General features: G+C 47.0%; 1 protein-coding gene across 1 annotated transcript in view; it reads left to right on the forward strand.

Annotated features, from left to right (window-relative positions):
* Window positions 1-26,243, forward strand: part of LOC146210348 (neprilysin-1-like) — a 597,280-nt gene that overhangs the window by 144,828 nt on the left and 426,209 nt on the right. The gene's annotated exons all lie outside the window — the stretch shown is intronic.

Here is a 26,243-nt window from a genome sequence, read left to right on the forward strand (position 1 = left end):
GGGAAATGATTTGAAAAATCGAATATTTCACAGTCACGTATGTACTCGTGTAGCCAAGTTTCAGTTAGTACGATTATGTCAGCGCAGCACTCACTTATGGCAGAGGAGAGTTCTGTACGTCTTTTGATGACACTTCGAACGTTAGTAAATAAAACTGATATTTTGGCTACGCTTAGCCAACGACCACTACCCCTCGGTAACCGGTAGTTGGATTTCACGGGGCTAGATGAAGCCAGGGGAGATGAACGCACGTGTTGGGTTCTCGGCTTGGTGCTTTCTGCGGCAATCTCGATTGTATTATCGCTAACACGATTATTCATGTAGAATCTCTTACTCACGACTAGCTTATCGTATTTTTGTTTAAAAGATGGGAAGCCGGGTAGTGATTTGGCAAAGGAAACCAGTTTCTTGCATGCTTGGCGCGTAGCAAATGAATAATCTTCAGCCACTTGAATATCATGATCTTTGTTCTTTTTACATTTCAGGATTTTTCTCTGGTTTTGAGGCTGCTGAACTTCGCAATCACCGGACGGCATCCGGAACTAGAATACCTTCCTAATCGATGAGTGCGATAAATATCGTTAGGTGAGAGTTCGCCGCCGACGTATTTAGACAGCACATTTACAAGCTGTTTTTTCCGCTTCATCCCATGTTTCATGGTCATGGTCACCAACGATGCTATGAAACACCAACTTATTTCTTCTGCTCTGGTCTTCTAATTCATGAATTCGTGCGTGCAGCAGTTGATATTGTTCGCAGAGATCAAGAGTTGTGCTTTTAAAACTCCTGTTCTACTTCATCTATCGCTTCAAGCGAGTGTTCAACTGCAATAAGCCTGGCATTCATATTGGCGAGGGCAGTGTCAATACTCTGCTGTCCACGCCATAGCTCTTCCATAGTTTTCTTGATTTCTTCGTTAATGGCTGAAAGCGCGACTGACTGTGCCTGCAATTCTTTTAAGATACGAAGTACTTCCATGTCTTGTTCCGATTGTGTTAAGATAACATTAGCTGCATGGCTGTCCCCTTCGCTTGATGTGTCTTTGCATGGTTCGTTGACGATAGTTTTGGTACGCGTCTGAAAAGTACCTGGATTTACTTCCACATCTCCCGACAATAGCAGACGAGGACAGCTGTTGAAGTATTCAGTGCACACGCTCAATAAAACCCGTGGGCACGGGAGCAGCCACAAGCATCGATTGTCACTTTTCTTAACATACAAAGGAAAGCAGTTACGCACCTGTGTGGCAAACATAGGCGGTCCGTTAGCCATTGCAACTGCAACGCTGCTGTCGTGCCCACAGTGGTTTGGGCGCCCGTCTCGGCTTCGGGAAGTGTTCAGTTCGAAACCCGCCGCCGGACACCCACCGGTAAAATATGGTACAAGCGTCCCCCGGCCCGGCGCCCGGCTCTTTCAGAGGTGTGCGTTTGGAAGAGGCTCTGCTAACCCTGATGTGCTCCTTCGAGGGCTTAAAGTTTCGAAGAACTAATTGCCTGCCAAGGCCGGGCTGACAGAAAAAAGGGCCTCATAATGGGCTTTTGCCGCACAAGGCGGACTTATTGTTGTCTGACGGCGGAACTTATCACTGCAACATCGGAGTGTGAGTGAGTGAAAAACTTTATTAAGCTCTAGATTGGCTTGTCTTCTGCGGTTTACAGATGGCTTCTTCCATCTTCTAAGAAAACGGTCGGTTGCCCTTAGTCCAGGGCTCCGCTGGATGCTGCTGTCAGTTGTGCTCGCCGAATCAGACCTTCTTGGTCGACTCGGCGATCGCTGGAGAGCACTCCTGTAAGGCCGCAGTGAAAAGCGACTCGCACGTGGAGTCGCGCTGGCGGTCGAACCCCCCCACGCGCCGAGGCCAAGGAGCGAGCGCTGTTGTTTTTTTTTTTCCTTTTCACCCCTTTTCTTGGGCGCGGGCTCGCGGGGCGCGCGGGAGGCCTGGTTTGTTTCGTCCTTTCGCCCCGAGGTGTCGCCAAGACGCGAACGACAGACGCTTCCAATTATCAGCCGGGAACAACAGTGGCACGCTTCTGCGAACCACTTCACGGCCAGCTCGTCCAGCAATCTCAGCGATCTCCCGCCATGGCGCCAAGCATGGGTGCATGGAGACGCCGTTCATGAAGCTTTTTGCACTGCCACAAGCGCTCGCTAAATGGCCTGCAGAGGGCGACAATAGGCGCGACCCTTGCCCCCCCCCCCCCCCCCCCCCAAGTAGGCAATCAGCCCAGCGCTCTCCCGCTGTGCCCGAGACATTCTGTGCGACGGCGACTGTACACTGCTCTGGAACAGTGCCCCCCGCCCCTTTTTCCTCGAACGGGACGGCTGAGTGGCCTCTTCTCGAGATCCCCGCGGCGTTTCTTTCACAAAGGCACCAGCTGCAAGGTCGCGTCGCAAACACGCTGAGGAGGGGAGGTAAAGACAGGCGCCGTGTGAGAGGGTTTGGGGACCGGCGAGTGGAAAGAGTGTGTGTTTTGAATGTTGTATTTTTATTTGAAGTAATTAAGGACCTGCGTCCGAGATTATTCCCAACCCACGGGGGTTGTGGCATGTTTTTCAATAATTTGATTGGCTGCTTTATTTTCGGGGCGGATCGCCGAAGGTGACCGCCCTCGGGCCTTTGTTGATGTTTGTCATCAAAAAGCGGTCTTCGGACCATGTTTGTCAGTCAAGTTTGAGGCTCCGTGCTTAGCACGTATTTACAGTCCCTAGGCTTTAACCGAAATGCTCGGTAGAAAAGTAAGGGCTTGTAGAGTGACTTCTCTGTGTGAGAGTCTGTTTTGTTTTAAGTTACAGTTGTCTGTGTGACTCTTGTTACTGTAATTTACAGTTTGCCAATGTATAATAGTTTCCTTCTGTAAATATATATATCTCCTCCTGACCATCATCAGATCATCGTCGTCTGCTTCTGTACCTGCCGAACACGAACTTAACATCACTGGCGCAGCCGACAGGATTCGGCAACCAGCGACCACAAGCATCACCCAGAGCACCCAGGCCCTGGGAACCCACTAGGCAACAAGCGTCCGCACGTCCAGCCAGAAGCAGCAAGGTGATCCAGGCCGCGAACCAGAGGCAGCGTTCTGGGGAAGGACTCCGACGAGGCTGCGGCACCAAGGGACAGAGGCCCCAACTGGCGACACCAGCACGGGTAAGCGGGATTTCTTGCGCTTTATTGAAGTGGCTATGGCTCAAGTGTAAAGTGGCGTATGGTTTTAACACGGAGCATGATGGCGAGCATAGACGAGAGAGAGAGACAGGGGGAGATATAACAGATGACAGCGAGCAGTCGCAGCGAGCGACAACTCAGCCGGTAGCAGGAGCGCCACGTGAAGTAGCGGAGATGTCGGTATCCGATGCGGTTGCAATTCGCCGCATGGAACTAGATTTCGAGCTGGAAAAATTGAATATTCTTTCACAGGAACGCCTAGAGTTACAGAAACTTGGGCTAGATCCAGCGGTTGCAATGGCGATATCGGGAAGCGGGCAGACGTCTGTAAGGTCAGACATTGACGATCAGCATCGAATGGGGCCCGATCCAGTCTCCCAATGCGCTAAAGCCCTTAAGGGACTGAAGCTGCCGTGTGACGCGAACGTGCCGTTATGGTTCGAGGAAGTCGAGATAATTTTCACGACGTACAAGGTGCCAAACGAAAGCCGCGTTCACTTAATCATGCCAGCACTAGCTGAGCGTGTCAGGTACCTTCTCCGTAACCTCGGGGACGATGAGTGTGGCAGCTACGAGTCGGTAAAAAACAGCCGTTTTAAAGGAGCTGAAGCTTAACCCCTCAGAATACCTCGAACGCTTTGAGCGCGCGACGAAACGCCGGGATGAAACTTGGTCGCAGTTCACCTCGCGCACTAAGACGTACTTTCAGTACTACCTTCGGTCACGGGACGTAGAAACCAAAGACGACCTGGTATCATTGATCATCGCAGATCGCATAAAGGGTAGCTTGAGTCTTGAGGGCTTAGAGTATGTGCGTCTTCGAGAGGAGGAGAGGTGGCTAAAACCGGATGAAATATCCGACGTTCTCCAAACGTTCGAACAGGCTAAGGGCAAGGGGCGCGCAGCGAAACAAATTGTTGTGTATGCGGAAAAACCGAAGGGACCCCCGCAAGGGGCGAACAATGATAGCAAACGGCCAATTCAGTGTTATGTTTGCCGCGCACCTGGCCACCGAGCCAAGGAATGCCCTCGCGCTTCACAAAACGTGCAGAAGAAGGAGAAACGCGCTCGAGCTCAAAAAGTAGCTGTAGCCAACGTAGAGGCATGCGAAACACCGGCGTCAGTAACCTCCCAGACAACCCTAGTAGCAGAGATGAAAACGCCCCAATCATTCGACGAGGTACGCAAATCGAAGCTACAGCAGGTGGAGATTGAGTGCGCAAGGATACCGGCGACATCTATAATTGCTACCGGTAGCGAGATAACCGTGGCTAGGGAAGGCCTCGTGCCAAGTATATGTCGGGAGCCATCCGGCTCAATAAAGCTAGTTTCGGCTTTTGGGGAGACGGTTAACGCAAAACTGGTCACTCTTGCGGTAAGCATCAGGCGGCCCACCGCACACATAGCAGGGCCCGAGGCAGTAGACATTGTATGCGCGCTTTCGGATAAGCTGGCGGAGGGAGTGGATTGTTTGCTCTCCAGGGAGGATTGGGAACTGCTTTCGGAGATAGACAGTCGTTACGAGGCACTTGTTATGAATAAGGCCTGCCCTCTGTCTGAAGCAGTTAACGCGTCTGTCACCATGGCGGAGCAGAGCGCAAAGCTGAGCTCTACATCACACAAGGAGCAAGCGGCGGGGCCTGAGGCAGACAAACTAATGAGTGGTGAGCAGGGTGTGGCGACGGAACAGCCCTGTGAAGTAGATCTGGAAGAAAGTGAGAAGGAAGATGTAATCTCGATTCAGGATGACGTGGACGCAGCCCTAAAACAGCGCCAGGTATTCAGATCCGACCAAGTATCAGACGAAACCTTAAAGGAAGCGTGGGCTGACGCAAAGGCAAGGAAGGCAGGCATGTTTGTTTCAGACGGTTTGTTGTATCACTGGGACGCGATCTCCGGTAGCAAAGTGAAGCAGCTTGAGCTCCCCCTTAGCAGGCGTGAAGAGGTACTCTGCCTTGCGCATGAGTCCCTTTGGGAAGGCCATTTGGGGCCACGGAAGACAAAGACCAGAATTAAGTACAGTTTTTTCTGGCCAGGCTTAGAAGTGGACGTAACGCGACACTGCAGGACATGTCACGGCTGTCAAGTGCGCTCAGACAGGCGAATTAAAGATAGGGTTCCCATCACACCTCTCACCAGACCCGACCATCCATTTCAGGTCGTAAATGTCGATATAATCGGGCCGCTCGATGTTCCGTCGAGCAGGGGTCATAGGTACGCTCTCTGCCTCGTTGACTTGTGCACGCGGTGGCCGGAGGTAGTCTGTTTGCAATCCCTAACCGCTAGGGCAACATGCGACGCCTTGCTTACGATTTTCAGCCGCACAGGCATACCTGAGGTAGTCTGTTCAGATCAGGGAACGAACTTCACGGCGCAGCTGACAAGTGAGATGTTAGCAAGACTGGGATGCGCACCGCGTTTTTCGACTCCTGAGCATCCGGAGAGCAACACGGGACAGTGGAAAGGTGGAACCGCGTTTTGAAGAACATGTTGTTCCATGTTATTGAGAGATCCCAAGAACTGGGATAGACTGGTCCCGTTTCGTTCTCTGGGCGTACAGGGAAGTCCCCCATGACACTACAGGCGTGGCGCCGTTCCGGCTCTTATTCGGTAGAAACCCTATCGGACCGCTAGCAATTCTGCAGCGAACATGGATAGGCCAGCAACCCCTCCCGAACACACTCAGGAAAGAACCCGCGAAGTATTTGCGACAGCTACGCGAGCAGCTAGAAGTAGCAGCAGAAGTAGCGGGTTTGACGTCGAGCGCACGTCAGGAAAGTTACGCGGAGGCGTATAACAGGCGCGCACGGAGCAAGACGTTTGTCGTCGGAGACCAGGTATTGCTCTTTGACACAGACCCTGGCAGTAAAATGGCCCCCAAATGGCTCGGTCCATTCGTCGTAACCGCGCAAGAGAGGCAGAACTCGTACAGAATCGACAAGGGAAAAAAGGCTACAGCGATAGCGCATGCGAACAGGCTGCGACCCTACTACGCACGTGTCAGCCATGTCGGAGTAGTTTTCGAGGAAGACGAGGAGTTTGGTGAAATCGAGTACACCCTTCGGTCTGTGCCTGAGAGATGTGGTGGTTGTCTGATAGATGCGGAGAAACTCGCACACCTACCTACTCAGGACCGCCTCGAGATCTCGGAGGTGTTTGCCGCTTACGCTGATTTGTTCAGCGAAACGCCGGGAGTCGCACGAGTTGGGGCACATAAGATAGAGCTGCACGAAGGCCACCAGCTCAAACGCACTTTCCCATATCGCGTGCCGGGGTTATTAAGGAGTGAGGTGAGCCGCCAGGTAAACGAGTTGCTAGACCTCGGGCTGGAGTATCCGGTGGAAAGCGAGTGCGTCCATCCCGTTGTATGCGTGGGTAAGAAGGATGGATCGGTGCGCATGTGTGTTGACTATCGCGCTTTAAACGCAGCGACGCGCACGGATACCTTTCCAATGTCACCCCCTAAAGAGCTCATCATGAGGGTGGGCCGCGCTAGGTATCACTCTTATCGACTTGCGACGCGGATACTGGCAGGTGCCGGTAGCTCCGGAGAGCCAACATCTTACCGCCTTCGTAACTCACGAGGGACAATATGCTTGGCGCGTCATGCCGTTCGGGCTAAAGAACGCCGCGGCCACCTTTCAGCAGATAATGAACACCCTCCTCTCGAAACATCAGGCTTATGCGGTCGCATACCTCGATGACATCGCCATTTTCTCTCCCTCGTGGACTGAACACTTGCGGCACTTAGAAATATTTTTTGATTTGTTGCGCGACGCCAAGCTTAAAGTGAGCCGAGAAAAGTGTCAGGTTGCACAGGCCCACATTAAGTACCTAGGACACATAGTGGGAGGCGGAACCCACGGGCGTGACCCAGAAAAGATATCGGCCATTCGTGGGCTCGTGCCCCCCGCAACAAAGAGACAGCTACGGAGTCTGCTAGGCTTATGTGGTTACTACTGCGATTACGTTGAAGGATACGCCGAGGTGGCCGCACCACTCACGTCTTTGACGAGGTGAGGTGTAGCTAACACGATTCCGTGGAGCCAGGAAGCGCAAAACGCGCTCGACAGGCTCAAGTCAGCTCTGTGCGAAGCTGCATCGCTGAACACCCCCGACATTAAAAGGCCATATTGGCTGTTCACCGACGCGTCCGACGTTGCAGCGGGGGCTTGTTTGGCGCAGATCGGATACGAGGGACGGGAAAGGCCGATAGCGTTTGCCAGCCACCGATTCACGCCAACGCAGACCCGCTGGTCTACGATCGAGCGGGAGCATTCGCCATTATCTGGGCACTAAAGAATTTTGATCATTGGGTGCACGGGGCAGAAATTAACGTGGTGTCTGACCACAACCCCCTCTCCTATCTCACTACTAGTACGCCTCATGGGGCAAAACTCGCGCGATGGGCGCTGGCCTTACAGCGCTACAATGTGACGGTGACCCACAGGAAAGGGTCAAGCAGTGGTAACGCCGACGCGTTAACCCGTGTCCCCAATGTCACTTGGGGCGTAGAGCAAGCACACGCTTGAGCCATGGCCTTTCGACGACGCGTGAATGTTCCCGCGTACCCGGTGCAATGTGTGATGTGAACGGTGGAGTGCGCGTGAACTTGACGTGAGGACATCCAATTGCTGGCGCGCGGGACTTTCACGAACACTGTCCGGTCCGCCAATGCGAATGTGTGATTTGTTTTGTGTTATGCCCATCTTGTGTCGCGAGTTTCATTTGGTGTTCCATTCACGTGCGAAGTGTCTTACATGTTTTTTTTTTCTTCGCGGGTTGTTGCGGCCTTTGTTGTATTAGGCTGAAATGACCGGATTCCAAGCTCATTTACCCTCTTGGGAGGGGCGTGTAAGGCCGCAGTGAAAAGCGACTCGCACGTGGAGTCGCGCCGGCGGTCGAACCCCCCCCCCACGCGCCGAGGCCAAGGAGCGAGCGCTGTTGTTTTTTTTTTTCTCCTTTTCACCCCTTTTCTTGGGCGCGGGCTCGCGGGGTGCGCGAGAGGCCTGGTTTGTTTCGTCCTTTCGCCCCGAGGCGTCGCCAAGACGCGAACGACAGACGCTTCCAATTATCAGCCGGGAACAACAGTGGCACGCTTCTGCGAACCACTTCACGGCCAGCTCATCCAGCAATCTCAGCGATCTCCCGCCATGGCGCCAAGCATGGGTGCATGGATACGCCGTTCATGAAGCTTTTTGCACTGCCACAAGCGCTCGCTAAATGGCCTGCAGAGGGCGACAATAGGCGCGACCTTTGCCCCCCCCCCCCCCCCCCCCCCCCCCCAAGTAGGCAATCAGCCCAGCGCTCTCCCGCTGTGCCCGAGACATTCTGTGCGACGGCGACTGTACACTGCTCTGGGACAGTGGCCCCCGCCCCTTTTCCTCGAACAGGACGGCTGAGTGGCCTCGTCTCGAGATCCCCCGCGGCGTTTCTTTCACAAAGGCACCAGCTGCAAGGTCGCGTCGCAAACACGCTGAGGAGGGGAGGCAAAGACAGGCGCCGTGTGAGAGGGTTTGGGTACCGGCGAGTGGAAAGAGTGTGTGTTTTGAATGTTGTATTTTTATTTGAAGTAATTAAGGACCCTGTATACGCAGTGCCTGGTGTCATCGACGGTACCGGAAGCATGGAAGAATGCAAACATTATCCTCATTCACAAGAAAGGGGACTCTAAGGACCTTAAAAATTACAGACCAATCAGCTTACTGTCTGTTACGTATAAGGTATTTACTAAGGTAATCGCTAATAGAATCAGGACAACCTTAGACTGCAATCAAGCAAAGGATCAAGCAGGGTTTCGGAAACGGTACTCTACTATCGATCATATCCATGCCATCAATCAGGTGATAGAAAAATGCTCGGAATATAATCAGCCCTTATACATAGCATTCATTGATTACGAAAAAGCATTTGACTCAGTTGAAACCTCGGCGGTGATGCAGGCATTGCGAAATCAGGGGGTAGACGAGCCGTACGTGAAAGTGCTGGAAGATATATATAGTGGCTGCACAGCAACCATAGTTCTGCATAAAGAAAGTAACAAAATTCCCATAAAGAAAGGTGTTAGGCAAGGAGACACAATCTCCCCAGTACTATTCACAGCTTGTTTAGAGGAAGTATTCAGAGACTTGGAATGGGAGCAGTTAGGGATAAGGGTAGATGGAGAATACCTCAGTAATCTGCGATTTGCTGATGACATTGCCTTGCTAAGCAACTCGGGAAATGAACTGCAAATAATGATTGATGACCTAGACAGGAAAAGTAGAAAGGTAGGCTTGAAAATCAATATGCAGAAGACTAAGGTAATGTTCAACAGCCTCGGGAAGGAACAGGAGTTTACATTAGGTAGCGAAATACTGGAAGTAGTAGGCGAATATAACTACTTAGGACAGGTAGTAACCGCAGATCCGGACCATGAAAAGGAAATAACAAGAAGAATAAGATTGGGATGGAGCGCATTTGGCAAGCACTCGCAGATTATGACTAGCAGCTTACCGGTATCGCTCAAGAGGAAAGTATACAACAGTTGCATCTTGCCTGTACTCACCTATGGGGCTGAAACGTGGAGGCTAACCAAGAGAGTTCTACTTAAGTTGAGGACAACCCAGAGGGCTATGGAACGAAAAATGGTAGGGGTAACATTAAGAGATAGAAAGCGTGCAGAGTGGGTCAGAGAAATAACGCAAGTTAACGACATTCTAGTGGAAATTAAGAAGAAGAAATGGACATGGGCAGGACATGTAGTGCGAAGAGAGGATAACCGATGGTCGCTGAGGGTAACAAACTGGATTCCAAGGGAAGGAAAGCGTAGCAGGGGGCGGCAGAAAGTTAGGTGGGCGGATGAGATTAAGAAGTTCGCAGGGGTCAAGTGGATGCAGCTAGCACGGAATCGGGTTAAGTGGAGAGATATGGGAGAGGCCTTCGCCCTGCAGTGGGTATAATCAGGCTGATGATGATGATGATGATGAATTAAGGACCTGGGTCCGAGATTATTCCCAACCCACGGGGGTTGTGGCATGTTTTTCAATAAGTTGATTGGCTGCTTTATTTTCGGGGCGGATCACCGAAGGTGACCACCCTCGGGCCTTTGTTGATGTTTGTCATCAAAAAGCGGTCCTCGGACCATGCTTGTCAGTCAAGTTTGAGGCTCCGTGCTTAGCACGTATTTACAGTCCCTAGGCTTTAACCGAAATGCTCGGTAGAAAAGTAAGGGCTTGTAGAGTGACTTCTCTGCGTGAGAGTGTTTTGTTTTAAGTTAGTTACAGTTGTCTGTGTGACTCTTGTTACTGTAATTTACAGTTTGCCAATGTATAATAGTTTCCTTCTGTAAATATATATATCTCCTCCTGACCATCATCAGATCATCGTCGTCTGCTTCTGTACCTGCCGAACACGTACTTAACATCACTACTCCCTCCCATTGCTCCGCACTCGGGTTTGTTTTAACAGGTACCACGCTTATCCTCTGGCATGCCCACTTTATGTGGTACAGCGTGGGTGGTTCTTGGCACCAAGGGCATTTGTCAGTGTATTGTGTGGGATTCATTTTGTTGAGTACGTGTAGGTTCGGGTAGGAGCCCGTTTGTAGCTGCCTCCACACGACTGAGTCCTCTCTGCTAAGGGAGTTGTGTGGTGGTGGGTACCGCTTTCTGTAGCCCTTGTAATGATTTAGTATCGCCGAATAATCTTGGGGTACAGGTTCGTTCCCCTCGAGGTCGCCTACGTTGGATGCTCGGTAATAAGTGTACCCTCGAGCTATCCTGTCCGCCTCTTGGTTCCCTATTACTATCGGAGGAACTATTTGAGACATTAGACCCCTTTCCCAAACATTTCACCCCAAAGAGCCGAGCACCAGGCCGGGGAAAAGCTTGTACCCAATGCAAAGCCGATGGGTACCCGGCTGCACCAGAGATCGAACCTGGTACAGCCGAGCGCGATTTAAAGGTTATCGCGCGAGCGTCGACCAGCTTAGCACTCCAGGCACCTGGCGGCCGGGTTTGGAATAGGAAAAATTATCATTCTGCACTCTTCTCTCCCTCGTTCGCTTTTCCATACAACAACCATCACCCCCGCGACAAACCCATCGCCCTTTCTCTCTATTCTAAGCTTTTCATTGGTTGCGATAAAGAGTCCAATTTCAGATAATACCGAAGAATACGTCGTGCGCACAACAGTCACTGCCTGTTCGCAGAACCAAAAGAACAAAAAAGAAAGCGATGTCCCAGCAGGGAGTGACGGCTGCTGAAGGAGCAGCAAAAAAGTGAGGGAAGCTGGCCTGGTACTTCCCTCGCCTCGGCAAAGAATTCTGGGCCACGGCGCTGTTCATGTTCCCGGTCGATGCTTGCGCGATAACCTTCAAATCGCGCTCGACTGTACCTCCCGAACATGAGGCGAATGCTCTACCACAAGGCCACGCGGGACGGCGGGGACGACTTTGAACTTGTCATCACTACCTAGTGCAGTCTAGTCTAAGCTCTGGAAGCGCCAGAATTGCTGTTGTCGAGTGCCTACTGAAAGAGACCCTATCACGACATGAGATTGAAACCGCACGCAAACAACGGTAGGCGATCATAAGTCTTGCCGACGCCTACAAAATGATTGAGTAAGCCTACGATATTTCTGCTTTCGTATGTTTTCATGTATCAAGGTGATTAATGCGTTTAAGGCGGGCCTACGAGACACCAATAATGAATCCTGCTCTAGACTGCTATCCACAAGCATAAGTGACAAAAATATGTTTCGTGTTCACATCGTTTTGAGCAGCATTAGTCAAATAAGTGCTGCGTATGATAGTAGAGACTCCAAAAATTCCAAAAATCACTATGCACGACATCGTAAACGATAATTTGGCCATGTAGAAAATGTGCTTCAAGCCAAATATTGATTGAAGACTACAAGAACAACGAAGTGGAGGGAACATCTGGACTTAATTTGAGCCTTGAAATTGGACCTTATTCATTGGAAAGTGTCTTTAACGGTGACGAAAGATGTTTGGGCGAGTTGGTGAGGCATACTTGGCATGAAAGGCAGACGAGCACAGTCTTGGTGTCCTCCTCGTCCATTTCATGTCAACAAAGATCGCAATTCGATCCTGAAGCGAAGCGCTAAGGTCTTGACACCTCAAAGTCCCCTCGCTCCAAAAAAGCACGCGTGAGCCAGTCAAAAGTGAAAACAACGTAAATTATCTTTTTTGACGGCATTGGTGTGGTTCACAAAATTACAACCCCGAGGACTCGCAACAAAGCTGTTTAGTACATAGATGTGTTCTAGAGATTGAGAAAAAGGGTCCTCCGACTGCGACAAATCACCGATACCTGGCAGTTGCATCACTACAGTGCTCCCTGCCGCACTTGTCTGCGCGTATGGGCATTTCCTGCTACGCACGGCGACGCTGCCCCAGCCCTCCTATAGCCCAGACCTGGCAGGCAGACGTCTTCCTGTTCCCGACAATCAAATGCGGCCTGGACTTAGTTTCGGCAACATCGAAGCGGTCCAAACTGCCGTGAGAAAGGCTGAAACGAGGTTCCTGTCGACGCCCTCCAAGTTATTTACAATGCGTGACAGAACCACTGCCAGAAATTTTGTAGGTGCTAAAGGGGTCTACTTCACAGAATTGAAAAGGGTCATAACGTTATTTTGAAATATTTTTCTACCGATAAAATTACACTACATTCCGGACGCACCCTGTATACATTGTCGAGTTTTAGTGCCTGTACTAATCTTGACCATGCAGTTATTGACTGCACCCGTGCCCCCGTCTCCTACTCTGCGCTCTGTGATGCCATTCTCGTCGACACGCCATCTTTCGCTTTCGCCAACTTGTTCCTGCCGACACCAACATTCCCCCCAACTGCGCTCTGATTGTTCTCGTGTGCGGACTTGTTACTTCGGCTCGATGTTTCTCTTTGCACCTTCTCCCGGGTTCGCTTCTCGCGGCCACCTAATCCTTCTGTTTGCTGTCATCTTCATTAACTGCAGTGCAGCCGACATTTTTCTATTGCCTCATCCGCTGTGGTTCCATTACTTGATGGCAAATGCCTCGGCCGTGTCGTTGCTGATCATCTCGCCAATTCATGTTGATATGCATTTCCCAGAACGTGCCCGCGTAGACTTGTTCACGACGACTACCGCTTCTCCCGATCAACCGAGTTTGCGCCTTCAATTTTCCGTGGCTCCGACCCCACTAACCACAAGCTCTCCTCAACTAATTCAGGTTTTCGCTTGAAGTTGAGACGACGCACGACCGCGGTCACCACATCGGTAATCATGCGCCTGTGTCGCCTAGAGAGCGCCGTCATTGCTGAGCAGGTCGACAGCATGCTGCATCGCGACGTAATTCAGCCTCTTTCTAGTCCCGTGGTACTTGTGAAAAAGAAGTATGGCTTCAAAAGTGTTTGTATTGACTACCGCCATCTTAACGAAATTACCCGTAAATACGTATGCCCACTACCCCGCATTGACGACCTCATTGAACGTTTATTAACGCTTCTTTATGGGCAAGTTGGTTTATTTTGAAAAATTTGAAACAGCGCTAATATACACAAGCACAAAAGATTCGAGTAACTATGGGCAACAAAGTGCACTTGCTTTCCTATCGCGCACCGCTGCCCAACTACTGCAGGAATGCTTTTCCTAAAGTCATCTCCTACAATGATTTTTTTTATGCTCGTCGATCCTTTACAAGGATCCTGGATCCGGCAGTTTAGCAGCGGTGCGTGAACGGAAGTCGCTATCCCTTGTGCTTTTTCAAGTATCAAACACTTATACTGACAACGCGTGGTGGAGATGCTTTGTATTGCCACGGTTAACCATGTCTGCCTGGCTACAGCAGATCAATTCCGGTGCATAAATTGTGTCGGTGTGTGTCAACTGTTTTCAGCTGCCTTTGACAGCATTCCTGAGTCTGCAGTAGCTTCAGTAGCTGCAGTAACGGAAGCCGCTTCTGCTTTTTTCAGGTTAGCGAATTAACCTTTTCGTGCTCAGCCCATAGTTTCTTTGCTCACTGCTGCAAAACTCGAATCTGTCAAGTAGCTTTTCTGCCGCTCTTGTGCCATGTCGAAAGATAAAGAAATAGGGAAAGCATTGCACGATTTCAAACGTGAAATGAATTCCTGCCTTGACTGTCGAGCAGTGCGGACGTGCGTCGCATGGGCCTCGACGGCAACTTTTGGCGGAACGCTTTGGGTCTTGGACATTCCACTTACTGGAGCATCTAAGAGGGACCACCCGGCACCCGTAGATACCAATTCTTGGCACGTCGGCCCCCAGCTTTACCCGGACGAAGTGACGGATAGAAATAAGCCTAACCCGTGGCCTTCATTTTGTCATTTTTCTTCGTTACGCATGACTTTACGGAAGACAAACGCCGGTCATAACGGAGGATAATGACGAAATGAAGTTTGTAAATGAATCGGGTGTTCTTACAACTGTTGACTGTCTACCTGAGTTCCACAATTGTCGGTTGGAGAGACTAGGGAATTTGCATCCCCTGTTGCACCCATTTTGAGTAGTAATTTTTTTTAGCAATGTGGATCGTATTCTTAGCCAGAAGTTGGATGGCATGCACAAAAGTATATTTCGTTATGTTGACGATTTTGTGGTTTTCATTGACAGAAGGGGGTTTAGTAATCGCATGGGGAACATCATAAAAGTCTTCAAGGGGCTGAAATTCACCTTGGAGATTCCTAAAGAAAATAGGTTACAGTTTCTTGATCTGAAGCTGCACTTCAACCACACACATGTTTGTTGGCAATACTGGCCTAGATAAAAAAAAACACTGCTCAAATACAGCTCACAACATTCGAAACTAGTTAAAAACGGAATAGCGGTTTCTTGTCTCAGATCCTGCCTTGCAAAATTATGCCCACATGTTCTCCCTGATAGCTTCAATATCCAAGTTTCTAGATTGTCAAACGCAGGTTACCCCTATAATGCCATTTCCCAGTCATGCATTAAGTTATTGAAATGGGTCAAAGGTCGCGTATCACCCGCTCAAGTGAACTTGAAGAAGCGCGCTGTCATCCCATACATTCATCGCCGGTCACATGGGTTAAAACATGTCGCAAAAAGATATGATGTAGGATTAGCCCTATCCGCCCCTTTCAAGTTAGGAAGATTATGTCATCTTGTGCAAAGAAAGACAGAAAATGTACCCAATGATTCCCGCACCTGCAAAGTAAAGCATAGAGCAAGGTTTGTGCGTTGTGAATCTGGTGTGGTGTACAAAATTCCTTTTCTCTGCGGTTTGGCTTACATAGGACAAACTGGGCGATGTTTAAATATTCGACTTCGTGAGCACAAAAATGATAGCTCTTCTGGGCTGAGTGAACACCTGCGAGAGAGTAACAAATACAGTCCCATCTATGAAGATACACAGGTCTTATTTCGTCATCATCAGCAAAGAACCAGAGAAGTGATGGAAGCGTTCTATATTGCATCATATGGTAACTGTGTAAGCAAGCCTCGGTTTCACTATCTAAGAGAGAAATAGGATATCTGCGAAGGTTTTGACATTGTTTTCTTCTTCGCCTGGATTTGTTAACTGACTATCTTTGTCGATTATATACTTGTTCACATTGAAGAGTTGGTATTTTTCCCAATAAACCGGTTGTGAAAACGGCGCTTGTCTTGTATTCTTATCTGTGTCCACCTTCCGTCTGCGCCCTCTTATCCATCATGAACAGCTTTCTTGCCCAACTTTCCCAACTAGCCCAACTTTCCATTCTGCTGAACAAAAACTGCATCTTTTTTACGTTTTTTGAAAGTTTACTCTTGAATCTTGCCAATTGCTGGTTACCTTTTGTAATAATGGGTGATGTTAATATTAATCTAATGCATGATGATTGTAGCACATGTGAATTGAATAATCTTATAGCGCCTTATAATTGTATAAATGCTATATCTCTACCAACTAGAGTTACCGTTGATACAGCTTCTCTTTTGGATGTTGTGTCACAAATACGGTATCTCCTCAAATGGAGGTTGACCTTTTCTGAAATTAGTGACCACATCTCGTTTTTGTGTTTCTTATGAACCGCAATATCGAAAAGCGCTGAAAAGGAAACTATTTGCGAAATAAATCATGTTAAATTTCGAATTCTTATTGAAACCACCATTTGGGAGAATATATATGGCATAATTTCCTTCAAAGTGCATTGGGTGCTGCATTTCCTTTTCTTGAAGTAAAGCCAATAAGCGGCTATATAAACAAATACAGGTTAAAAATAAAATGTATGTATGCACTCGTGATGCAACCATTTCTATTACGTTTAAGAAATTCAGAAATAAATTAAAGACAGCACAAACAGCTTACTATACAGAACGTTTCTCCAGAATATAGAACGACCGCAAGAAAGTTTTACATGAGGTAAACGAAATATTAAACAAGTCCAAGTACGGAGATAATGTGAAATTGTTATATCCCAGGCTAGTGAAACTGATTTAGTAAACACCATAAACTTTTTCATTGAAGCTGGTAAACCCAATTTGGATCAACCTTTATCAAACCCCTCTGTTAGTGACTTCATTCAACACTCATCTATTACTATTGCGTTGCTGCCTGTGGTTCCACAAGAAGTAGCTCTTTATATTGGTAAAATAAAAAAAAACTATTCCGCCGTAAATAACGGCACCAAAGCTATGCCGTCGGAGTATGTATCCCATCAGTTTGCGACGTTCTAGCATGTCTTAAAAATCTAACTTTCACCAATGGTGTATGTCCAGATGAGTTAAAAAAATGCTCGGCTGTGTCCGGTCCGGAATATAAAGGAAAAAATAGAAATTATGTCTCGAATCATCGACCTATCTTCGTATTATCTGTTTTCTAAGATATTTGAAGGAGTCATTCATAGCAGAGTGGAAAATTGTTTCAGTGTTCATATTATTATTAACCAGACCCCAGTATGGCTTTCTAAAAAATATATCGACCAAACGAGCTTTACTCGCTGTTAAACAGATAGTTATTGATAATATTGAGTCCCAAGCATATACGCTTCGCCTATTCTTGGACCTCCAAAAGGCTTTTGATTGCGTGCACGACAAAATTCTTTTAAGAAAACTAAATTGCTATGGAATACGTGGGACTTCCCTGAACCTGCTTAGAAGTTACTTGAACAAATATGTAAAATGCAATAATTTTGTCTGAAATTTCTTGTGCATTACACAAGGTGTGTCGCAAAGATCTATCCCCTTCAGGCGCCAATTAAATGTTCTGGAAGGAAAACACATTGCAGACAATGCCCGACGAGTAGACCAGGAAGAATTCAAATATAAAATATTATGGAAAAATATTTATATTTCAAATTTCTTTATTCACGTCCACATATGTGGACGCCTCAAAGCTGCTATGCGAATGAAAACGTTGCGATATTTTCTGCATTTTTGAACTAATCATTAAGCAAGAATAAATGTTTTCCTCTTAGAATGCCTTGGCGCCTTCACGAGTGGGACACCTGCACGCGATCAGTGTATTATTTACTGCTCTGCACAAAACAACGAAGCGCCGCGGAACGAATGCGCTACATTGAAAATTTGCGCATTAAGACACCGTGTCCGCATTTGTGGACGCGAAACCCTGAAAGTCTGCTGAAGCACGTTTTCTGTGTCTAATATAATGAAATCTGGTGAGCTATTTCTACAGTGATTATTTATTTATTTATTTCTGGTACTGTCAGGGCCATTGGCATTAGAGAGGAGAGTGGTCTAAAACGAACCGTAACAAAACGAGATGAGGCTATTGTGAAAAAAGTTACAGGTGTGCCTAATCATACAATGCAATTAAGGCGTTTTTGAAAAGATGGTAATCTTTGATGGTGGCTGATGGTGCGGGAAGGTGATTCCACTCTGCTGCTGTACGAGGACTGTAAGAAAGCGTTAGCTCTGCAAAATGGGATACCAATTGTGTAGTTGTGATCTCAACTTGGGGACAGGGGAGTTCACTGCACAATTTCGGATCCTATGGAATAGGCAGATCCGAAACGAAACATTTTGCGACGTGAAGCTAAGGTAGATATGCTAGCAATCCTGTTATAGTTGGAAAGAATGAATCGGGTTGCGTTATTTTGGATCATTTCAAGAATTAGGTTTTCATGATTAGGGTCCCGTATAGATGGGGTCTGTTCTAGTTTCGGACGTACCACCGCCTTGTATAGCAGTAGTTTGAGGGATGTAGGCGTTCTGGCGAAGTTGCGGCGGGTGTAACTCAGCATACGATTGGCGTTGTTGCTTTGTTACATTGTTAAGGTACTTGTACAAGTGTACCGATTCTAAGAGAACATGATTTAGGAAATACGTAGGGGTACAGTGGCAAGTGTGGACACGCGAACGGATTTACATTTATTGATGTTTAGTTCCATGAGCCATGTTTTGCACCACGAAGAAATAGCATTCAGGTCAGATTTAAGTGGTTACATCGTCGCTGCATGTTATTGCACAAAACATTACACAGTCGTTAGCAAATAAATGACTATGTCAGGAAGCGGAGGAAGCCAAATCGGTAATGTAAATTAGAAAAAGAAGAGGACCAAGAGCCTTGTGGGACGCCAGAATGAACAGGTTTTGAATGAGAGCTGTGATTATTGGCTGACACATATTAAGAACGGTCAGTTGCAAAATATTTAATCCAAGTAATAAGTTGGCAGTCCATGTTCATTGGCTGTAGTTTGTGAAGTTGGCGATCCATGTTCATCAGCTGTAGTTTGTAAAGTAACAGTTTGACACACTTTATCAAAAGCTTTGGAGTAGTCAAGAAAAATACAATCTGCCATTGAACGATTTGTGAAGATGAACCACAAACACACTCGTTGTTGGGCCTCCACAAATATATTTGGCAGGACCCGCTGAGCGGGGACGGGACAGCGAGCCGCCGGCATTCAGTCCTCCGAACTGCGCGCGCTTGGCAGGCCGTAGATTATAAAGCATACGATGTGGTATATGTGTTGAGCAAGCCAGTTGAGTTTCCCGTTTTACGAAAGCCATGCTGTGGGCTAGAAAAAAAAATCAGTTAGATTCGAGAAATATTGCAAGACATTAATATAAAGTATGTTCTAATATTTTGCATGGGTTACTGGTGAGTGAAATAGGTTGGTAATTCAGAGGCGACTTTTTATCTCCTGAGCTATAGAGTAGAATCACCTTACCGACTTTCTAGGGTGAAGGAACGGACTAGTTCGTAAATCATCTTGGAAAGCAAAACAGCGCACTTCAAAACCCAGTGCGCTGTTTTGCGCTGTTTGAAGTGCGCTGTTTTCTAAGACGACTTTCTAGTCAAGGGGCAGGTATCCTGTCTCAAGTGATTGCTGAAAAATTTTTGCTAGTATAATGGATGAATAAACAACAGTACAGGGCATACATTTGACTGTAATTAGGTTACAACCGGGAGCGGAAGAGATACGCAATGAGTTATTCACTGCTTCGAAGCTACATGGATCAGCTGTAATTGGGAACTTATCATGGCTGTCGTAGTAAGGCACAATGAGTAGCAAGAGGTTGCAAGCTGCAGAAAAGTTTTGGGTAGATGTGTGATTAAGAAGAGACGCGACAAGGTACGTTTCCAGAGTTGTTAAAAGTGGTGTCGTCATCGTTATAATTTGTGACGCAATATAATTTTGGTGTTCTTTTGCGCCGACACGTATTCGCTGTAAATTAACTTTTAGGCCTTCTAACGGGCTTCATATAAAGAAAGCTTGGCTGACCTGTACAGTCGCTTCCTTTTATTTCATTGCCGTCTGACGTGATTATTATACCAAGGAACTTCTGGTTTGTTGGTTACAGTGCGAATGAGAATGTACTTGTCTGTTAGGTAAACCACGTTTTCCACGAACATCGCCCAGTTAGCTTCGATTGCAGGTTTGTCAAAGTTCGCAAAAAAATGTCGAGAAATGAGCATAATTCGTTATCATTCAAGTCAGCGTCTGCGTTTTTGTAATTACGAGTGGTTACTGCTTTTCAGACATGTTTAGGTTGGGCGAGATATAAGTGAAACGAACGTAAACAGTGGTCGCTCACGCCTGGGACGTGAGTGGTGAAGGATACTACGTCGTGCTGTGAAGCAAGAACGAGGTAATGTGTGTTAGATACAGAATGCAGTAGATCTTGTCGGTTCAGTGAGCAGTTTTCCGTGAGAAAAAATTATGCACATTTCTAAAAATTTCTAAGCAAACGTGCAAGGTGGCTGCATTGTAGGGATAGTGTTACAAAAAGGTTATGCTTGGCATAATAAAGTCTCCGAGCCGAAGTAGTGAGCAGTTTTGATAACGAGTGGAAAGGATGGAATGCTTTCACTTCAGATGCAAGGTCACCCTTTCAACATAACAGTTATCCAAGTCTATGCATCAACCACCACTGCTGAAGAAGCTGATGTTGAGAGATTTTATGCTGACCTGCAATGCCTTTTAGACCGCACTCCGTCATCAGACGTCTTTTTCTCATAGGAGACTAGAATGCTAAGGTGGGAAGTGAAGAAATATCCGGAATTACAGGCAAGTTCAATCTTGGTGAGCCAAATGAAGCTAGGCAGAGGCTAGTAGAGTTTTGTCAACAAAAAAACCTGACGATAGCGAATACTCATTTTCAACAGCAAAAGAGGCGCCTGTACACATGAACTTCACCGGACGGTCTGTACAGGAATCCGATTGATTATATTCTTTGCCGGCAGAGATGGAGAAGCACTATACAAGCAGCAAAAACAAGGCCTGGGGCCGATTGTGGCACCGACCATCAGCTTCTTGTTGCCAAATTTAAGCTTCGACTGAGGAAAACGCAGAAACCTAGACGGTCTTTCAGGTATGATCTGGATCAAATTCCATCAGAATATGCTGTGGAAGTGAGGAATCGATTTCAAGAATTAGATCTAGAAGACAGAGAGCCTAAAGAGATGTGGACTGATGTTCGTGATATAATTCAAGAAGGTGCTACTAAGGTAGTTCCAAAGCAAAAGAAATGCAAGAAAGCAAACTGGTTACCTGAAGAGGCTTTGCAAATATCTGAGGAAAGGAGGATTGCAAATGTTATGGGGGAAAGAGAAAGATACATGGTTCTCAATGCGGATTTTCAGAAAATATGAAGGAGAGATAAGAATGCCTTCCTGAACATACAGTGCCAAGCAGTTGAGGACAACCGCCAATTGAGGAACACAAGAGCTCTATATAAGATAATCAATGATATCAAAGGAAGCTTCTGTGCTAAGCTGGGCGTGATAATGGACAAACGAGGCAGGGACCTCACTGAAGCCTCAGAGTTAAAGAAGAGGTGGCAGGGATACACAGAAGAACTGTACAAGAAGGATCCGGATGTGCAAACCCAACATAAGGAGGTGATTACTGATCTCGAGCCGTTCATCCTGAAGAGGGAAGTTGAATGGGCCTTAGCCAGCTTTGCTAAGAACAAAGCTAGCGGAATTGATGGCATTCCAGCTGAGTTGCTTTAAAACCTCAACCATGACGACGCTGTTAATGTTCTGTATACATTATGTCAGCAAATGTGGACAAACTTGGAGTGGCCACAATATTGGAGGAGGTCAGTTTACATCCCCATTCCTAAGAAAGACAGTGCCAAAGATTGTTCCAACTACCACACGATCGCGCTTATTTCGTATGCTAGCAAGATGATGTTGAAAATCCTCCAAGGTAGGGTGCAGCAGTAGGTAGATCGGGAGCTTCCGGACGTACAAGCAGGGTTTCGCAAGAGCAGAGGAACTAGAGACCAGATTGCCAACCTTCGCTGGATCATGGAAAAAGCAAGAGAGTTCCAGAAACCCATGTACTTTTGCTTTATTGATTATGCAAAAGCGTTTGACTGCGTAGATCACAGCAGATTGTGGCAAGCTCTCCAAGAGATGGGAGTTCCAATTCACCTCATCTGTCTCCTCAGGAACCTGTATGGAGGGCAAGAGGTAACAGTCAGAACTGGGCATGGTCTTACTGATTGGTTTCCGCTTGAGAAAGGAGTGAGACAAGGCTGCATACTGTCGCCCTGCATATTTAACATATATGCTGAGTGCATCATAATGAAGTCCGGCCTGGACGAGTCTTCAGCTGGAGTGAAGATTGCTGGGAAACGTATCAACAACCTTAGATAGGATAATTATACTGTACTGGCAGAAAGTGAAGGGGAACTCAAGAGACTTCTGATGCGCGTACAGGAAGAAAGAGAGGTTTCGGCTTAAACTGAATATTAAAAAGACAAAGATCATGGCGTCTTGGCCTATCAAGTCCTGAAGCATTAAGGGACAAGAAGTGGAAGCTGTGACAGATTTTCTCGTTTTGGGCTCGAAGATTACCCCGGAAGGAGACTGCAGCCATGAAATTAAGAGACGCCTGCTTCTGGGAAAGCGAGCCATGGCTAGCCTTGACCACCTAGTATAGAGCAAAGACATTAGACTGCCAACCAAGATCCGTATAACTCGTGCTATGGTCTTTCCAGTTGCGATATATGGATGCGAGAGTTGGACTGTGGGGCTGAAACGTGGGGCTGAAACGTGGAGGCTAACCAAGAGAGTTCTACTTAAGTTGAGGACAACCCAGAGGGCTATGGAACGAAACATGGTAGGGGAAACATTAAGAGATAGGAAGCGTGCAGAGTGGGTCAGAGAAATAACTCAAGTTACCCACATTCTAGTGGAAATTAAGAAGAAGAAATGGACATGGGCAGGACATGTAGTGCAAAGAGAGGATAACCGACGGTCGCTGAAGGTAACAAACTGGATTCCAAGGGAAGGAAAGCATAGCAGGGGGCGGCAGAAAGTTAGGTGGGCGGATGAGATTAAGACGTTCGCAGGGGTCAAGTGAATTTATTTATTATTTATTTATTACAAGTTCCTGCAGCGCCCGAAGACATTATTGCAGAGGGGGAGATGACAAATAATCTTGCTGGGAACGCCAGTGGTACAGTAAAATACATAAAAATGAAGAAAATACCACGACACAAGTGATAATGCAGAATGAGAAACATGCATCTAAAGGGGGCAACTGCGCGACATACAAAGTGATGAAAACCCTCAAAAACAAGGTAATGAAGGAAACACACGCAAGAGAACTGGGCGCCACGTCACACATCCGATAAAAAAGCCCGAAATAAATTTTCAGTGCAACACTCAGTGATGCCAGCTGGCGGTTGGTTCCACTCATTGATCGTCAGTGGAAAGAACGAGGTTTTATACACATCTGTCCGGCATTTTATTTCTCGGATTTTCCACTTGTGATCAAGTCGTCTAGATAAAAAGTGAGGTTGAATTAGGTACCGATATCTATCAATGCTGTGCTTTTTAAATTAAATGCGATACATGATCTGCAGTCTGAAATGTTTTCAGCGGTGAGCTAATGATTCCGAACCAAGATAATGTTTAATAAACGTGACACTAGATGAAAAGTTATAATTGTTAGACACAAATCTGGCAGCATTATTCTGGACGCGTTCGAGCATGTCTGACAAGTAAAGAAACTGGGGATCCCATACAGGGCATGCATATTCAAGAATTGGCCTTATATAAGTGAAATACAGGAGCTGTTTGACATTTGACGGCGCTTTGTTGAAATTGCGCTTTAAAAAATTAAACATTCCCTAGGATTTCGATGTAATATGCTCAACTTGTCTCGTCCACGTAAGGTTTGATGTGAAATATACGCCGAGATACTTATATTCAGAAACTTTTTGCAGGGGAACATTATTGAGTAACAGGTCTGTAGAGGGGAACGCTTAAGAGTGAACGAGACAAGTTTGGATTTTGAAATGTTCAAAGACATTTGCCACTTTGAGCACCAGTGCTGGGATTTAAGTCTCTTTGAAGTTTTAATGCGTCAGAAGAACTTTCCACAACATGGTAAAGCACACAGTCGTCAGCATATAGCCGAACTTGGCAGGTGAGGTCAAGAACAATATCATTAATAAAAATGAGGAAAAAGAAGGGGTCCAAGGACAGACCCCTGGGGCACACCTGAGGAGACGTTTACAGAATTGGAGTGAAAACCATTAATTACAACACGCTGCATGCGGTCCTGGAGATATGAATGAAGCCAGTCGATGATATTGGGATGCAGACCAAGACAACGTAACTTATGTAATAATAGCACATGAGGTACAGAATCAAAGGCTTTTTTGAAATCCAGAAATACACAATCAATTTGATATCCGTGGTCAAAAGAGGAAAACAGGGCCGGCTTGCACGATAAAGTCCGAGCTAAGTCCAGACTTAAATGGTGTCTTTAGAAAGACCAAGCTTATTTAAGACGGCTCGTGTTCCGAACGTCGAACGCTTCGGGTTCATGTTCACCAGAGTGGCTCCCCAGAACGGCCTCAGCAACCACTTGGGGCATGTTTTCTCGTAACACAATCTTAAGCCGCAAAAAGCAATGGCACGGATTTTACACAACGCAAAATTGACGGAATGTGTACATCTTACAGCATGAACAGTGGCAGCGCATCCCTGTATTTCCCTAAGTTCTCTACTTAGACACCTGGCGTCCTTGTGTCTTAACCAAGACAACACTAGAGTCGTAATCATACAAGCGACTTGAATTCAAGTCAGGACTGAAGCCCAGTTTTGACTCCAGTCTTAAGCGGCCATGCTAGTGGCCTATTCGTTAGACTCCAGTTAAGTCTGGACTTAGCTAAGACAGTCATAAGATTGTTTTGTGCAAGCGGGCCCAGATCACTACTGAACTCAAGTAACTGGGTGGTACAGGAAAAACCCATTCTAAAGCCATGCTGAACGGCGTAAAGAAATCAGGAGAGTAAGGTGTTTCATGACTGCACTGTAAATTATATGTTCAATGTTTTACAACACACGCTAGTCAGAGAAATGGGTCGGTAATTAACAACAGACATTTTCGAACCGCTTTTATGCACTGAGACAACATTAGCATTTTTCCAGTCATTTGGCAAACATGCCGAGTTAAACGATGTTTGGAACAAGGTGACTAAATAATGAGCAATTTCATTCGCACATGATTTTAAAACAAAGGTAGGTACACCATCAGGGCCGCTGGCAGAGGCGGCCCTGATGTTACTAAGCAGTTTTAAAACACCCTGGTAAGTAAAAAAAATTTCAGCCATGGTTTCGGTAATAGATTCACGAGTGTTCGGAAGTTCTCCGATGTACGCTGGCGCAAACGCAGACTGAAAATATGGTATAAAGCTTCAAGCTTTATCACCATTAGTAGTAACAAGGTCGCCATCGACGTCAAAGTTTGGGATTCCGACTGGTTCGCGTCCGTTGTGTTTCAGAAACGTCCACAATTCCTTGGCGTTACTACGCAGTTTAGAACCCAGATTATTAAAGAAGTTATCCTTATGAGCTTTAATTTCAGTTTTTAGTGTACTGCCAAGGGCCCGAAGTTGACTGCAATACAGCAGGGCAACGATTCTCTTTGTACGATTGAAGAAGGCGATGTTTTTTCCTGACAAGCCGTCTGATTTGTCGCGTGATCCATGGTTTGTCGCGGCGCCGCTTACCAGAAAGAAGTTTTGTTGGGATGTATTTATCAATTAGGCTGCCCAATTTATTTTTGAATACCTCCCAGAGTGAACTGCAGTCTAAACTCTGGCTTAGAGTAATAAAATTGGCAAGGAAGGAAGCAAGTTCGTTATTCATTGATGTATAATAGCCCCTGGCAAAAAAGTCGGACATGACGAAGAGTCGGACATGACTGAACGACTGAACTGAACTGAACTGGAAACAATGTTAAATACATCATGTAATTCGTTATCAAGTTCTGTACATGGGTAACAGACCCCGCAAATAAGTTTTGTAGGGAATTTACAGGGTCGCAGCGGGGCACCAGAATAAGAGAACCAGCGTGGCAGGCTTTTTGAACCCAACAGCCCGTGCCGTGCGTGCGCACCAAGCACGCGCCATTCAACTTTTTTTTGTCTTTTGGCGACTTGGAACGCCGATTTTAACACCTCCGCTTAAGAACATCGCTTTGCGGAACAGGGCTCCCCACCTAGACGGCACAGCGAAATGTACGCACCCACGGGGTAGGGATAGGGATGCTTCGGCTGCAGGCAGGTCGGCAGATAACCTAGCAACATCCGAGGAGAGGTCCTCGGGACGTGTTTTCATGTATGCTGGTTTGAGGCGATC

Source organism: Amblyomma maculatum, chromosome 1 (genome assembly GCF_055883805.1).
Source record: "Amblyomma maculatum isolate TAMU_Amacu chromosome 1, ASM5588380v1, whole genome shotgun sequence".
Classification (NCBI taxonomy): domain Eukaryota; kingdom Metazoa; phylum Arthropoda; class Arachnida; order Ixodida; family Ixodidae; genus Amblyomma; species Amblyomma maculatum.